At 42.9% G+C, this 18,205-nt stretch overlaps 1 protein-coding gene across 1 annotated transcript in view; it reads right to left on the minus strand.

The window, feature by feature from the left end:
- The window catches only part of KIF5C (kinesin family member 5C), a 153,658-nt gene that overhangs the window by 135,053 nt on the left and 400 nt on the right, over positions 1 to 18,205 (minus strand). The gene's annotated exons all lie outside the window — the stretch shown is intronic.

The raw sequence follows: 18,205 nt of genomic DNA on the forward strand, positions 1-18,205 counted from the left end.
AAATACAAAAATTAGCCGGGCGTGGTGGTACACACCTGTAATCCCAGCTATTCGGGAGGCTGAGGCATGAGAATCGCTTGAACCCGGGAGGTGGAGGTTGCAGTGAGCTGAGATTACTCCATTGCACTCTAGCCTGGGCAGAGACTCCGTCTCAAAAAAAGCAAAATTCCAGGGAGTGCTTGTTTCAGAGTGAGGGTGTTAGCAGCTGAGATAAAGGGAGGATTGCGTATTGGTAAAGTGATGTTAAGCGGAAGGTGGCCTCATGGGTGTTAATTTCATTGGAGCATCTCATAATTTTTTTGTTTTATATATATTAAGCATTTTAGAATAGAATTTATAAAAGTAAGGTGTTAGAATAATATAACGCCCATCAGTTCATACTTATTCTTGGGGAGGGGAGATGGGATAAGGAGCATTTCTACTTTCCAAATCTTAACTTCCTGAAGTTTTAAAAAATCAACCTAAAATGTGTATATAATATTTGGAATAAAAATGAAAGAAAAGTGAAGAAAAAAAGTAAAAAGAAACTACTAAACACTTGTGATTACTTTTATACTTCATTTAATCTTCCCTCCCACCCTATATATATATTGCACTAAACATTTGAAATGTAAACTTCGGCTGAAATTAACCTGCCCTCTTTTGAAATGAAAATAATCGCTACAGGGTTGTAATAATAATTCAATCACTGGTTAGAGCCTGGTTATAAGGAAAACACCAGGAAACAGACATCCAAGGAAGAAGGTCTCTTATTTCTTTTCATTTCGAGGCAATTTAGGTAAATTACAGACATTTCCCTTTCAGAGCTGAGGACTATCAATAGAATTTTAAGTGTGGTCCATTTATATTAATGTCCTCAATGTAGAATTTCTCGGACCTTTCTTTCTTTATGATGCCAGCTTTTAGTTCACATTAAAATAATTTTATGACTAGCAAGTTGCAAAAAGAGAAAGGTGTTTTGTACATGTGGCTTCCACATTTTGGTAGAAGGAGAAATCATTTCAAGGCCATCATTTTCTGTACTTAGAGATTCACTCTAATTTCTTTCCTTTTGGCACTGCCAACTGGATAACTAAATAGAAGATAATGGAGTTTGGATATTCAATACAAAACTATTTTCATTCTGTGGAAAATGAAACCACTTTGCAAACTACTATGAAACCACTGCAAAACCGCTTTGCCCAACCCTTAAAGGTGTTTCATGCTCCATAATCCTTTAGTACGATTCGATCACTCATCAGTGGTACTGTATTCCCAGTGTGTGTATGTGTGTGTGGTGGGGGGTGTGTGTGGTGGAGGGTGTGTGTGTGGTGGGGGGTGTGTGTGGTGGAGGGTGTGTGTGGGGGGGGGTGTGGTGGGGGGGGGGGTGTGTGTGTGCTCTTCTATCCGTCTCCTCTACTAAACAGTGAGTTGCTTGAAGGTAAGATAAATGAACTGCGCTCCCCTAAGAAATGCCTCCATTTGCAGTTTGGTCCAAATACAGCGAATTGCACAAAAGCAATATGTAGGCAGCCTCTTTAGTCGTCAGGTGGAAGCAATAATGGGAGGTAGGGAGGTAATGAGACTAAAAATAATCATGAAAATGAGAATGTAAGTGCCACAAGAAATATTCATCCATTCATTCATTCCATCATGTATTATGCGTACCCATTCGGAATGTGTTGAGAATATGAAAATAAATCAAGCAAACCCTGACCTGAGAGGAGCTCACGCTCCAAGTGGGATAATTCCAAGAAGGAAGGGACTAAAGAGAAATGGAAATACCTCACTGTGAGTTTCTAGGGTGAGAACAAATTTAGAGCCACAGATAGATGGGAATGGCACTCCAGGAAGAGGGAACCTAATCAACAAAGGCTTGGACGAGTGAACGTGCAGACTGAGTTTAGGACACAGTGGATAGTTAGGTTTGAGAAAGGCAGAGTCCTGAAGCGAAGTAGAGTGATCAAGGCAAAAGGCTAAAGGGAACATAGTGTGCAGGGGTTTGCTGAATCACAGAAACCAAGTTGGGGAGTTCAAACTTATTTTAGTGAGCAAAGGAGAAGCCTTACATGCTTTTGAGCAGAGAATTGGCATAATCTGAGTGGCACTTCGGAAAGAAGAGTTTAGCAACAGTGTTCAAAAGAGACCAAAGAGTAGAAAGGAAACAGGGTATTGTATTCCAAGAATACTGGAATCCAAGCAAGAGCCAGTCAAGGTCTTCAGGACCCATTTATGATTAAAAACAAAACAAGCTAGGTATAGACTGTACTTTCTTACCTTGACAATAAATATCTACTAAAAACACAAAGCAAACCTTGTTTTAAGATCAAGAACAAGACAAGGATTCTAAGTATCATGGATTTTATTTTAAACTGTCCTGCAGGTCCAATCCAATGCAAAATTGTAGCCAGAACAATGTCGTCCTCCAACTATTAATTAATTAAATAAGCTATTCATATATTTATCCTTTTGGATGCTAAGTCAAGAACACGTAACAGTTGAAACTCATTTGGGCTACCAGCCATAAAACTGTGAAATGCAAACTTCAACAGTATCCGTCCTCATGGGAACCTGAAAAGGGTTATTTGAGGTCAAAAGACACAACATTTAAGGAGAAATGTCTCATAGGAGTATTTCTGATCCAGCTATAGGATACAGTGGAATACCAACTCAACTAAATTAAATTTCAATTCCTCTAGCCCTCTTTCAACCCCCTCCACCTCCAATCCCCTCCTTTCTAGCCACCTTACTGTCTCCTCTATACTCAGGCCTCTCGAAAGTGGCTCACATGTTTCCTTGTCCTTTCACACACAATGATCATTGCTCTTTTTTTTGTTTAGAGTCAGGGTCTTGCTCTGTTGCCCAGGCTGGAGTGCAGTGGTGCAATTATAGCTAACTGCAGCCTCCAACTCCTGGGCTCAAGTGATCCTCCTGCTTCAGCCTCCCAAGTAGCTGGCACAACAGGTACGCACAACCATACCTGGCTAATTTTTAAAAATATTCTGTAGAGGCAGGGTCTTGCTATGTTTCCCAGGCTGGAACAGTGATCATCTTGAATACCTTCTCTCCCCTGTAGAAACTGTTATTCCATCTTTCCTTCTCTGTTTATGCCTTGTGTGTTCTTTAAGTTGTATACAAAAAGTGTCTCTATTTAAACATTTTTAAAAGTTATTATTTATAGGTTATAAATACGTATAACAGCAGTATAGGTAAATTTTTCACAAACCAATTACTTTCTTCAGTAAACAGTACTCAATGTTATAGTTAAGGCACCAAAAAGGACCTCTGTATTTGAGTGACTAAACCTATGCAATAAAGAGCAGCATTTTGTACTCAAAATAAACTTTGTAGAAAAGGAAACATGTCATGTCTTCTAAAGTAAGATAAAAAACGCACCCAGAAAGGGGGCCCACAGCATTCCTTTCCTCTCTTTTTCCACCCTAATTTCCTCCTTATATTTCTTTTCCTTTTGTTTACCTTACTCAGGTTCTCCTGTCCCAGCCCCGGGCTTGCCAGTGATGCCCAGAGGATGATGTGCCTGGTGGCTGAGCTCTTCCAGAACTAAAGACATGTGAATCCCTGAGTATCCATAACCATACCATCAAAGCATGAAGTAATGCCTTGTAAGTGGTGTCACCACACCTCCCAGAAGGATGGATTCCTACCAGAAGCAGTCAAACACAGTGCCAGATCATCTAAGTGAAACGGATCCCCATGGGTGCTGCTATTGGGATACCAAAGGTCTGAAGCTCATCCAGTGCAATAGCAGAAATAATTACAGCTGTGAACATGTGAGAAGAGCCCTGAGTTAGCCCCAAGTGGAAATCACCACCTCCAACCAATTCCTCTGCCAATTGATGGATGTTGGGGAGTGGGGTACAGCAACCCCTCCAAGTCCTTCTTCCCTCTATATAGCACAGGAGACTCCCCTCCCACCAGTCTGGCCCCCGAGTGCTGACTGCCAACAATATTCCAAGTTAAAATAGTTTGCTAAATAGTTATACAATTAGTTTACAATTCATTTATATCAGAGGAAAAGACAGGGAAAAAATGTCTAAGATACATGAATCCCAGACCATTGCTCTCCAAATCTTTTCAAATGATTCATTTCCTCTATTTCAAAAATGAATTAACCACCAGATGGGCCACTCATACATTTCTGATGGTTGTAGGAATTAGTAGACCCTGAATGGAAAGCAATAGGATAATATTTCATAGGATCAAATTAAAATGTTCACAGCATTGGTTCCAGGAAATCGGCTTGTGGAGAATTTATCCTCCAGAAATAATAATTCAACAAAAGAACACAGCTCTGTGCATGCAGATGCTCATTAGCCCATCACCTAGAGTAAGGGAAAGTGGAGATCCCAATGAACAACAATGAGATGCCTTAGCAAACTGTGATCTATCAGCCCAATGGACATTTAAGCTATCACTGAAAAGTAGAAACATGAAGATATTACACAACATGGAAAATGTTTATGGAATATATTTAGGTAAAAAGGAAAAAAAGGCAGAACTGTGTATCAATAGTTGGATATACTCTTTTTTATTATTATTAAGCACCAACCAAGAGAAGAAAGGAGGACAGAAAAAATAAAATGGAAGATGTAGGCTGGGGAGATTAGGGCTACGTTTGTTGCTTGCTTTCATGTTACCATCATAGCGTTTTTGCCGTTTACAAAGGAGGAAAAAAATCAATTCTGTGCCAACCCAGACAACAGAGACCTGAGTGGGGGGTGGGAAGAGAGATTTTTCAGCACAGAATCAGACTCCTTCTCCAAAGAGCTGTGTGGCCTTCACCTGCAAGGCGACCTCTTCTACAAGCAGAGGCCAGGACAAAAAGAGGCACCTGTGAGCGACAAAGGCGGTTTCCTTGGTTTCCCTCACAGCGCCAAGCGGAGTGGCCGCCTCCCACCACAGGGCCCCCTAATGGGCGCTTTTGTCCCGCTGGGCGGTGGGACCTCATTAGAAGGCGCTGGTGCTAAAGGGAAATGCATTTCCAGAACAGGAGGTTTCATCATTCCTAGCGTTAGCGACAGAATGGTGACAGAAGGTAAGTGGCAGATTTGCATCACCGCGTCGCTCCTCGCCTGGAAATTGGAAACAGGGCGCCGGCAGAGGCGACCCCCGAGGAGCCGCGAGCCTGGAGCGCCTTCCCCGGGCTGGCGACTGGGGGCCCCTTCCGGGGGAGCCAGGCACCAGGCGGCAGGCAGCATGCCACCTCTCAGAGACCAGGAGCCCGTGTCGCCTCTGGGAGTTCTCAATGTCACCCACTACGAACGCATCTCAAACCCGCTGTCGCAAACGGCTTGCACGTACTTAATTGCTACGGTGCTCAGCGGGGACCCACGGGGTCGCAGCCCTTGCTGCGGGGGAAGGGGTAGTGATAGGGGTGGGGAGGGGCCAGCCTCCAGCACACATTCTTTCTCGCATCTTTCCTCAACAACATTCAAAATGCAAACATGTAAAGCAGCTAAAGAAGTGCAAAGTAACCGAAGTGGACTACTAGCGCGGGGAGGGCGGGAAGGGGGCGTAGGGTGAAAAACTACCTACTGGGTACTATGGTCCCTGCCTGGGTGCAAGATACCCAAGTAACAAATCTGCACATGTACCCCCTCCATCGAAAATGGAAGTTGAATTTTTAAAAAAATTACATTTTCTAAGCAGATTCCTACCCCGGCTTCAAAGTAAGAATCAAATTGTCCCTCTGCCTGAGGTTTCCCTGAACAGAATCGAATGTGCTTTCTCTGGCTCCATCCATGTCTTCTTTCCATTTGCCTTTGGGCACTGATACCAAGCGATTTTTTTTAATTTGCTTTCCCCCAACTGGACTTAGGTTATTGATAGCAGGGATCTCGTCTTACTTATCATAGTAAATCCATGATGCTTAGTACTGAGCTTAGCACACAGTAGACTCTCCATATATCAACGTGAAACTGAAATAAAGGCAAAAAAAAAAAAAAAATCAGAATGTCACATCTAAATGTTAGAGCCGTGCTGTCCAAGAGAAATACAATGCCAACCACAAATGTGAACCACACATGTAATTTTAAATTTTCTAGCAGCCTCATTAAAAGAAGTACAAAGAAAGAGGTGAAATTCATTTTTAATAACTTACTTAACCTAACATATCCAAAATATTATCATTTCAACATGTAATTAATATTTTTAAATATTAGTAAAATATTTTACTTTTTGTGTACTAAGCCTTTGGAATTTGACAGCTATTTTATACCTACTGCTCATCCCAATTTGACTACCTACATTACAGGTGCCCAGTAGTCACGTGCAGCTACCATTTGGACAGTGCAATGTTACTAAGGAAGTAGCTATCAAACAGGTGTATAATTTCCCCCTTTCAAACTCTTTTGGATAATTGTCTAGACCAGAAAATATTGTTTCAAATAGATCCTCAAGCCAGTCTTTACCAAGAGCCATATTTATTAAGAAAATTTTAACAAACACATGAGCAAGCAAGTGCTGTTACTCCAGGATATATCCTAGGAGTCTGGGTGTTTTTTCTCTCACTTGTTTGAGCAGATAATTAGCAGGTTGTGGTTTTTAGTGAAGTAATTAATTATTCTGGAAGAGCTAACCACTTCCTTCCCTTCTAAAGTCTACTTCACAACAAATATCATATAAACAAACAATTAGTAGTTAGAAGGATTTGATGCTATCATGATGACATTAGTACCAGGGACCCAGTGCCAGAAGCCTCCCCTAAGAGCCCCCTCTTCCCTGCTGGGTGGGCAAGTCTGATCTACACAAGAATAGTGATACTCCAGGTATCCAAGCACCACCTAAGTAGGGCACCCACACCTGTCATCCCAATACGGAACCTGGCCAAAGTCCCAGGTGAGGAGGCTTATGTGGAGTCTTCCCATTTCCTTACTTCCACACCCAACATCCTGCAGCCTAACCTATTCTAAACCTTAAGACCAGCCCAGCTGGGCCTGAATCTGTGGAGCCAGCTGAACTTATCCCCTCAGCAGCATTCAGAGAGGAGAGAGAAAAGTCGGCCCTGGCAGCCATCCCAGGAAACCAGACCCTACAGTGGTCAGCCTGTCACAGAGGGCAGATGCCAGAAGGAACTGACAGCCCCACTCGGGATCCTGCCCACCAGGAACCAGAACTGGGAGAGGTCTGGATACTGACCAGATTGGCATTTGTCCCTGTCTATGGGGCAAGAGGTGGCTGTGAAAGGGGAACAGAAGTCCCTTCCCACATGACTATGGAAAGTTTCTAATATGGATGCAGTTGTTATGTGCCCAGATTCCCAGGTGAAAATCAATACTCTCTTAGGAGTGAGGTGCCAGACAGGTCGCTCAGAGAAAAACTATGATATAACCTCCTCAGAGAATTGAAGCCGACTGCTTGGCCTTTCCTCATAAGGCAAAATAAGACCTGGAAATGGGAGAGACCACTAAAAGAGTAAGCCTGACAAAGGAAGAGTCCCCGCCATGTGTCAATACAGAATTGTGTAACCAACACCTTCAAATAAAATACTTCTAAAATAATATTAGTGATCTGCAGCTCTTAAGAACATACCCTGCAGCCAAAGATGCTAAAAGCATAAATCACCAGGGTTTGTTTTTTATGTGCACTTTTCCTCCAACTCCATCTCCCTTCAAAAGTTTTTCTTTAATGAGAAGAGGAATATGAAACATAAAGAGAACTACAAACCTTTTTCCTTAAAGTACTGTGTGGTGCTGAATTCTGCTCTCACATATATGCTTTCTCTTCAGCCCTGTGGACGTATTTTCCAGCGTTCAGTTCACATCAAGGATGGGTATGCACTGGCGGAAAAGCTAATATGCAATACACCTAGACACACTTAAGAGGATTGCTCCGAATGTAGTTGATGGCAATCTAATAAGAGAGGGTACTGAAGACAAATGAGACGCATTTCCCTGTTTCCCTGACGCTTACACAAGCTAAGACAAGGTGAAGCAGCAGCAGGGAGAAGGCCACAGAGCGGGAAGCTCTTTAAATAGCTTTCCAGGTGACCCTGACACACTGGCACTGGTGGATTACAAAGGATAATCGGGACATGACCGGGCTGAGCACGGTGGCTTACTCCTGTAATCCTAGCACTTTGGGAGGCCGAGGCGGGTGGACTGCTTGAGCTCAGGAGTTTGAGACCAGCCCGGGCAACATGGCGAAACCCCGTCTCTGCTAAAATACCAAAAATTAGCCAAGCGTGATGGCACGCGCCTGTAATCCCAGCTACTAGGGAGGCTGAGACAGGAGAATTGCTTGAACCTGGGAGGCAGAGGTTGCAGTGAGCCAAGATTGTGCCATTGCAGTCCAGCCTGGGAGACAGAGCAAGACTCCGTCTCCAAAAAAAAAATAAAAATAAATTGGGACATGACCATTGTGAGGGGGGGATAGGCTGGGAATCTTGGTTAGCCCTGATGGCCCCGTGTGTGCTTCTATCGCCACACCTGACTCTACACTAGACAAGTCTATCACGGCAAAAAGCTCCTCTTGTTTCAAGGTCAACATGTTTGAGCATTTCTTTCTTCTCGCTGGAAATCAACAGTACCTAGCCTTCTGATTTGAACAAACCAACTGCAATAAGAAAAGTAGAACTGCCTGGGTATTTGATAGTAAGGAATTACTGTTAATATTTTACATGTGATAGTGTTATTGTGGTTATGTTAAAAATAAAGAGATACATATTGAAGTTTGTGGATCAAAAGATATGAGATGTTAAGAATTCGCTTTAAAGCAGTCTAGTGAGGTTGGGGAGAAAGGTTAGGAGAGTATACAAAAGATAAGATTGGCCATTTGCTGATCATGGTTAAAACTGGTTGATACATTTTGTTATTCTTTCTACTTTGGTGTATGTTTGAAATTTTATATGGTAAGTTTTCTAAAAGAGTACCTAGGAATCAAGAGGGGAGAGAAAAAGCAATTCTGTCTAAGGCTTCTCTAAGGGGGCTGGATGTTTTCCTTTCTTAGCTTATCATTGCCCAGAAGATATCACAGGCCATTCAGTGTGAGCGCCAAGAAGAAAAGGTATATCCATCCTGTTTTTCTCTAAGACTACAATCTTGACCTCTGTCTCTGTCTGCCTCCAGAGAGAGATTTAGCTTTTGATCACCTCCAACAAACAACATCCTTTAGGATATTGAAACTGACAAGAGACAGCCTACAAAATCCTATGGTTTACATTAAAAGTCTGAAGGCATTGCCATGTTCCAGATCTGGGGGTTAACAGTGCATGACAAAGCACATACCCTCGGTAAGAACTTAATTTAGCTCGAATATGAAGGGATGCCTTATGAGATAAACTGGCAGCAGTTCCATGGGGTTAGCAGAGAAGTGAGACTATAAAACAGAAGATAATTTGCTATTTCTAAATTGCTCCCTCTCAGAAACTGTGCTGGGTGTCTTAAAATCATCTTGTATATACTTCTACCCAGTAATCTGAATTCTAGGAATGTATTCTAACAAAATAATTGGGCAAGTCCACAAGGAGGTATGTGGACTACTGTTTATATCATGCCTTTGTTTATAATAGGAAAAAAAACACAAAGAAATAGAAAAACCCAAAGGTCCATCAGTAGGAAATAAAGTATTGATTAGGCATATAATGAAATTATATGCAACTTTTAAAATGCTGAAAAAGTATAGTGCATTAGACTTCAGACATCAGCATCTAGTTTAATATACTATACTATTAAGTAAAACAGAGTTTTAAAATAGATTTTATAAAATATCTTTGTTTTAAAACAAAGTGTGTTGTAAGAATAGAAAAGAACTGGAATATACAATAAAATGTTAATTGTCGTGTTTTCTGGTTAGTAAAATTAAATGTAATTTTTTTTTTTTTTTTTTTGAGACAGAGTCTCACTCTGTCGCCCAGGCTGGAGTGCAGTGGTGCGATCTCAGCTCACTGCAAGTTCCACCTCCCGGGTTCACACCATTCTCCTGCCTCAGCCTCCCAAGTAGCTGGGACTACAGGTGCCCGCCACCACGCCCAGCTAATTTTTTGTATTTTTAGTAGCGACAGGGTTTCACCGTGTTAGCCAGGATGGTCTTGATCTCCTGACCTCGTGATCCTCCCGCCTCAGCCTCCCAAAGTGCTGGGATTACAGGCGTGAGCCACCACGCCTGGCCTAAATGTAACTTTTACCTTCTTTATGATTTTTTGCATGGTCTAAATTGTCTTCACTGAGCAGGCAACATATTGGGACCCCCACATATACAAAAAGAAGCTATTTATTTTAAGACAATGATAACAAAACCATCAAGATGTCTAAAGGAGGAAAGACAAATTGCCAGAGCTGGACACAGGTCAAAGTGACAATCCAAGCAAATAACCCCAAACTCTGACAGCCAAGGAGGGTCAGCACCCTTTCATTTTTTTCAAAAGATGTCTCATACTGAGCAACTACTCTGTTCCAGGCCTTGGAGATGAAAATAAATGGGATACAATTTCCTGCCCTCAAGGTTTTCAGCCTAATTGGAGGAAAGGACAGATTTACAAATAAATGAAATGCACTACTGGGGAAGGGCAAAGTACAGTGATGCTTACGGGGAAGGGGCTGCTTCCACCTGGCTGGCAGGAGGGGGAGAGAGTGGCTGATTAGAAAAAGTGTCAGAGGAGGTATTGTGGGCTGAGAGTCTAAAGGCGAATGGATGCCCTTCCAAAGCTCATAGGCCATGCAGGTAAGCTTTGAGGATAGTTACCCCAGGCATGTGGGTTGATGTGAGCAGCTGAGGGAAAAGGGATGGGCATTGAGCAGCCTAATCTTCTTGAGGGGGAACAGAAGCACAGATAAAATATGGGGTGAGGGGTAAGGCTAGAGAGTACGCAGGCCTGCAGTATGGAGGGCCTGGAATGCCCCTACTGAAGCATCTGGTGTTTCCAACCTGAGGGCACAGGGAAACCTCTGAAGGGTCTGCACCTTCCCAAGATTAATCAGCCAGACAACAGTGCAGAGAACTAAGCACTACTGGGCCTTATCTGGATGCCTGCCATGGACTAGCCACTGGGCTCAGCACACAACGACAGTGGAGAGTGTTGTTATCTCTATTCTACAGGTGAGAAAACTGGAACGCAGCGTGGTTTAGGAATTTGCCCAAGTTATCACAGCTAAGAAGCGGCAGAGCTCAGAGCTCAGAGTTCATCCTGGCTATCTGACTTACCCCCAGGTTCGGTGCTGTGAAGACACTATGATGAATCTCAAATAGTTTTCTCCCGAGTTCTCTATGATATTTACAAACAATCTCAAACTCAATGACTCAATTCCTACTAAAAGGACCTTGGTCGACGTGCAGCAAATGGGTTACACAGAGAGCTTTCTCAGCCACAAAATTAGAACTTTATGAAAAAAAACCTGGGGGAAAGTAAGGTGGGACTGGATCTGTCAAGGGGCTTATTTTTTTTTAACTCAAGAGAAACCACTAGAGAGTAGGCAGTTTGTTTTTGCTTTTTTAAATAAGTGGACACAGGTGGGAAACATGAGGTAAGGACTAAAGGGAAATCAAAGGTGGGGGGAGGTTTCCAACTGTGAATGGGAAGAAGAGCTGAGAACAGAAAACATCATTAATAGTGGAGTGGGGCCAGACAAGCACAGGTGAGGGCAGAGGGAAGCCTCCAGTGATACGCAAGTTATTTACGGAAATGCAGAAACTGACATTTATGGAGTCTTGATTTCAGGCAGGGAAAGGGGGGGAAAAACCTTCAGTCAAGATACATTTACTAAGCAACTACACAACTACAGTAAAGGAGACAAAATTTTAAATAAAAAAAAGAAAAAGAAAAAGCTATGTGGGAAGATATACACACGCACACACACACACAAACATCTTATGCATGATCACAAAGGAACAGCTAACATAGTTTAGAGCTAAAGGAAACACGAGCTTTGCTTTTGAGGATAGTTAGAAATACCAGAAATAAGATGAAAACAGTGGGTATTCCAACCAGGAGAATGGGGTGAACAAATGCCTAAGAAATGGGAATGCAAGAAGGGTTTTCAGGGGATAGCCAGAAGAGGGCACTAATTTGTGGAGGCAAAGCTAAGTTGACATGAGGAAGGTCACCAAGGGAATAGGAGACCTAGGAGGTAATCAGCACCTATTGAGCATTCCCTCTGTGCCAGACACTGTCTCAGCACTTCATTTCATTTTGTCCAGATGACCCTATGAGATAAGTAATTATTATATGCACTTTCAATACAAGAAAACTCATGCCCAGGAAAGCTAAGCAACTTGAATAAAAAAAATTTAAAAAACGAGTTTTTTTGAGCTAGTGAATCTATACTTGGTTTTCTCTCACTCTTCCTGCTACCTCTATCCACCCCATTCACTGCCTGTGTGCCCACTGTGAATAGTGAGTGGCCTCAGTGACATATGCCAGATTATAGCTCTCTATGATGTTCACTCAGTCCATGATTTCACAGGGTACATGTGAAGGAAACCACTAACCCATTTCAGGTGATATAAACATCTCTGAATTTGGGGCACAGAGGAATGAAGAACGGATACATCCTGACACCACTAGATTAGAATGCACTTAGACAAAGTGACTAAATCAACTTACTTTGGTTTAAAATGTTACTGCTTTTAGATGGAAATGCAAAATGGTACAACCACTTTAGAAAACAGTTTGGCAGTTTCTTATAGAGTTAACCATATGGTTACTTTACAGCCCAGCAATCCCATTCCTGTATATTTACCCAAGAGAAATAAAAATGTATACTCACACAGAACCTATATGCAAATGTTTATAGCAGCTTTATTCATAATCATACCAAACTGGAAGTAATCCAAATATCCTTCAACAACTGAATAGATAAATAAACTATGGAATACAACTAAGCAAACAAAGAGATGAATTAATGATACACATACATAAATAAATCTCAAAGAATTTTTAACTGAAAGAACCAAGACTGAAAAAGATACTTAATGTATAATTCCATTTTATGACAATCTGTAAAATTATACAATCTGTAAAATCTATAAAATTACAGACAGGAAGACAGATAAGTTGTTGCAAGAGAAGCATACGGGCTTTTATTTTATTTATTTTTTGGAGTGATAAAACTGTTTTGAATCTTGATAATGGTGGTGTGTGGTAGGCAGAATAATGGCCCCAAAAGACATCCATACCCTAATCCCTGGAACTTGTGAATATATTAGTGTTACATGGTAAATGGAACTTTACAAATGCAATTTCAGATACAATTAAGGTTGCTCATCAGATGACCTTAAAGGAGGAAGATTATCTCAGATAATGGGGTGGGGAGCTCAAGGAAGGAAGAAGAAGAGTCAGAGACATGCATGCCTGAAAGAGAGGACCTTGAACCGCCATTGCTGGCTTTGAAGATGGAGGAAGGGGAGCAAGTAGCTATGACCTGAGAGTGGCCTCTAGAAGCTGAGAACAGCCCCCAACTACAGTTAGCAAGGAGATGGGTGCCTCAGTCCTACAACCACAGGAAACTGAAATCTGCCACCAATCTGGTGAGCAAAGAAATGGATCCTTCCCTAGACCCTCCAGAAAAAAACATAGCACTGCTAATATCTTCATTGTGGCTTTATAAGACTCTAAACATCAGCCCACCTAGCCCATCTGCTGGATTTCTGACCTATAAAAACTGTGACATAAAATAAACATGTTGTTTCAAGCCTTTTATGTTTATAGTAACTTGTTACAGCAGCAACAAAAAACGAATTAAAACAAGATAGTTACAAATCTCTATGTATTTGCCCAAAGCATAGAAGTATACACCAAAAAAAGTGGTATTACTGGCTGGGCGGAGTGGCTCATGCCTATAATCCCAGCACTTTGGGAGGCTGAGGCAGGTGGATCACTCAAAGTCAGGAGTTCAAGACCAGCCTGGCCAACATGGTGAAACCCATCTCTACTAAAAATACAAAAATTAGCTGAGTGTGGTGGCACGTGCCTGTAGTCCCAGCTACTTGGGAGGCTGAGGCAGGAGAATTGCTTGAACCCAGGAGGCAGAGGTTGCAATGAGCCAGGATCATACCACTGCACTCCAGCCTGGGTGACAGAGCAAGACTCAGTCTCAAAGAAAAAAAAAGTGGTATTACTGCGTGTAAATTTGAAAAAAAAAAATTGTTTTAATGTTATTGCTTTGGAAGATCATTACTGTGGAAAAAGGAAAAGTTTTAAGGTGTAGCCATATTTCTTCACTTAATCTCTAAAATCCTAACTCAGGCTTGGATTTGGTCTCCGTCCAGGCCTCTTCCCCATCCATCCACTGCCAAGAAAGAATCTAAGCTTCTGAAGACTGGGGCCACTTTCCAGCTCAGGGTTTGTGGCTGATGTTTTGCTCTGGCTCTTAGGCCATAACTTATGTTCCCTCAGGAGGAAGCACTCATCTTTAACAATACCTGCTTTCTCAGGACTGCAAACAAGAGAAAAGCCCAGTAAGAGGAAAGTGAAGTGTGAAAGTCCATTTCAAAGAACTTTACTGAGAACACACCAAGTCAGAGAGCTTCCATCAATACAGTTGCTTCAAAACCAATAGGCAGAGCCCAAAGTAATGGATGACTCACCAGGATTTTTAGCAGTTAATGGAGTACTCTGAGAAATGCTGTAAATCCAATATTTTTGCTGAAAAATTAATGTGTTATGGGAGGGAGCCTCTTTTCTAATCACTTACCCACCCCCACCCTCCACTTCTAGCTCACCATCAGTATCTCTAACTCTTCTAATTTTTGCCAAAGCTGAATGCAGTTCTTTCCCAATTTTCTTATATCATTTTAAGTATTATATACACTATCTTACCAGGCCCACTCAGAGAAACAGCACTTATCTTTAAAAGTATTTTTTAACTACTCCCCACAGCCTACAGCCAATAAAAACGCTATAAACTATGTTAAATATACCAAAGTAAAGATTTCCAGAATTCACAAAGAGATCAATAAATATTTACTAAGTGCCTTCTATGGACAAAGCCTTGGGAAGTATAAAGGAGCAAAACATGCATCGCTCTTGTCTCTAAACATGGCTTACAATGTCATTAGACATATGACCAAAGCTAATAATAATCCAAGGCTAAAAACTTAGGAGATCATACGCAGAACAAATGCTATAGGAGTTCAAAGTGGGGAGAGATTGTGGCTGGTGTAGTCAGGGAAAGATAGCTTTGCACAAAGCTGAAAAACTGCAGGAGTGATGGAGAACATTTCTCCCAGACAGGACATTTTCATAAAAAAGAAATCTAGAAACTCCACTTGTCAAGTCTCTTTCTTGGAATGTATCTCCATAACAAACAGAACTTGAAGGGAAAAAGTGACCCCAGTTTCAAAAACACAAAGAATTTCTAGGATTCTGCATTTGGACTAACAGATAACGCCACCAAAATTAATTCTTTACTTGTCTCTGTTTGAAGGTGACATATTTCTGGATGATCTGGGCTTGTTTGGTCATCCCCAGCCTGTGCCCCTAGAACTAAGGAAGGTTGTGTACATCTCAGATAGTTTTCACCTGCAACTGAGCCATGTCAGTCGGTTCCAATTGAATTGACTTGGGACCATTCTACTCATTGTATATGGCATGATACAGACTGCCAGAACCCTCATTTCCTTTAGTGCCGCATTATCACTTAGGAACGGGAAGGATCCTAGCACATGCCAACCCAACTCCCAACACCCTTTAGTATCTGGCAGTATTCTATTCTGTACATGCACTCACCAAAAGATACGTAAACGAACGTTCATAGCAGCACTAGCCATATTAGCCCCAAACTGGAAACTATCCAAATATCCATCAACAGTCAGACAAATTATAGAATATTCATATCATGGAATACTACAAAACAATGAGGATGAATTTGACAAGCATAACACTTAATCCCAAGAAACCACACACAAAAGAGAACATACGCTATGGTTTTACAGAATATACAGTTAAAAAGAAACAAACAAAACTAATAGCATCAGAAGTCAGAATCGTGGTTACCCCGAGGCAGGGGGAGTTAGGGACTGGAAGGGCCACAAGGGGGATTTCTGAGGTCCTGAAATGTCTGTTTCCTAGTCTGTGAGGTGGTTACAGGGAGCATTTACTTTATGAAAAGTCATCAAGCTGTATACTTATGATAACACTTTTCTATACGAATGCTTCATTTCAATAAAAAGTTTACCTTAGAAAAACTGAAAACTGTTGTATTAAAGGATTATAGTAGGATGAGCAAAAATTACTTTATACTTGAAAAGCAATGTGTATATTCACATCCACGATTTTCATTTAAGCTTCTTATTTAATATGGTGACTTGGTTTTATTTAGCCACTAATATATGTATATTTAGATAAGGAAATATATACTCAACAACATCATAATATTAAAGAAAGATAATTCTAAAATTAAGGATCTCTGCCTTGCATACAGGTCAAGGAAGACGATTTATTACTTCACTTCATTGGTTCTGGGAGAAGAGGAAGAGAGGAGAAGGGAGAGGGGAGAGGGGAAAGGGGATGGGGAAGGAGGGAAGAGGGGAAAAGAAAAACTTCTTCAGGCTCTTCAAAACCTCTGGGAAAAAAATAGGGTCGCCAGAACATGTTCCAGTACTGCACAATTATTTGTTTAAAAATTGTTACAAGTCAAGGGGCAGGGACTAAATGTCCCCAGTAACTCCCACTCTATCTAAACCAGTCTGGCTCAGAAAGTAGCAGATCAGGCTGTAGGCAGATCCTGACTGACAGCTGTAAACCAAATAAGTCACTATCTGCCCCAGGTACTGCCCATGTATATGTCACTAACACTCATCTGCCATTAACTGCAGAATTTCCTTCCTCATCAATAATCGTAGCTTATATCTTCTCTGTAAGTTTAATACTAAACAGAGAGAAAACCCCGCTTTCCCGCCCTCATAGGTCAGCTCGCAGAATTATCACCCATCCACAGCGTTTGGAGGTCAGACTTTCCTGATGACTGTGAAAATGGGGAGGGGAGAAGAGGTCGTTAACGGGAGCAACCTTTTAAAGCGAGGTACAGGTTAAAGCTCTGAGGCCAGAGCCTTGCCTAGGCTCCTTTAGCGTGGAGAGCTCCCGCCTTACGGGTACAGCTGGCACCTGCTGGTCCCCAGGGCCTTTCGCAGGGACTGCGGCAGACAACCTTGGCAAAGATGCTGGGGACCGCCCGGGCTGGAAAACGTCGGCCTCAAGTGTTTGAGAAAGGCCAGGCGGACTCCTGCAATACCCTCGGTAAATTGTCACCTGTCAATCACTTGACCTAAATACACCAGCCACTGGGGGAAGGGGAGGAGGGGGTTCGTCGGAGCATGCTCAGTGATCAGGATGACATCACTTAATCAATGCTGGGGACAGGAAGGCTGCATCAGCAGCCTGGAGCAGACTGCCAGGAACGTGTCAGCGGGGACCGCGAGGCTACCATTAACTCGGTCCCTCCCCACGCGGCTCGCATACAAAGGGGGTACCATCAGCCACACACGCTACGGACAGCGGGCGGGGAACGGGCGGGGGACCGGGCTGGTTTATTTCATCTGACAGATTCCTTTAAGAACTAAAATTCACTGGTGTTCCCTCCCCCCACCAGCAGCCCCAGCTCCAGAGAGGGAGCTAAGTAGGGGGAGGGGGTCGGGGAGAAAAGGTGGGGAAGGGAGATAGACGAGGGGGCGGGGGGAGGTCCAAGCCGCACGAAGTAACTTCTGCTCTTGGCACAGAGGTCTATCTGGCTGAGCTCTGAGCCCCCTCGCCCCACAGATGTGGACACAGCCTCCTCTCCACCTAGAGTGAGGCGCATCCAAAGGGTCTGCAGACATGGGAGGGAGGTCAGCCCAGAGGGGAGGGATCAAGCCGGGACTCCCCTTCCAGGGCAGCCAAGGGTGAGAGGAAGCGGGAGACACACCAGGCCTCCAGGGGACACCGAGGCCACCAGTACTCCCCCAACCCTCCGCCTTCCGCGCGTAGAGCAAGGTGAAACACCGCGGGGAGCCGCGTCTACACTGCCGCGGGAGCTCCGAGACGCGGCTAGAAATTTTCCTGTACCTTTTTTTCTTTCTTTTTTGTTAAGATCGTGAGAAGAGGCAAGGCGTTTGGTAAATCGAATTGATTGATGCCCAGAAGCATTTGCGGGTTGCAGAGCTCACACTTTAAAGGGGGCCTGGGCACCCGGTCTGAGGGTCACCCGAACACACTACCCACGAGGCGAGGCGAGCGTGGGGAACAATGGGCCCACCCGGGCCCCCACCCTGCGAACAATGGCGGCGCCGAGCCCGT

The sequence above is a fragment of the Macaca thibetana genome, chromosome 12 (genome assembly GCF_024542745.1).
Source record: "Macaca thibetana thibetana isolate TM-01 chromosome 12, ASM2454274v1, whole genome shotgun sequence".
In the NCBI taxonomy this organism is placed as follows: Eukaryota; Metazoa; Chordata; class Mammalia; order Primates; family Cercopithecidae; genus Macaca; species Macaca thibetana.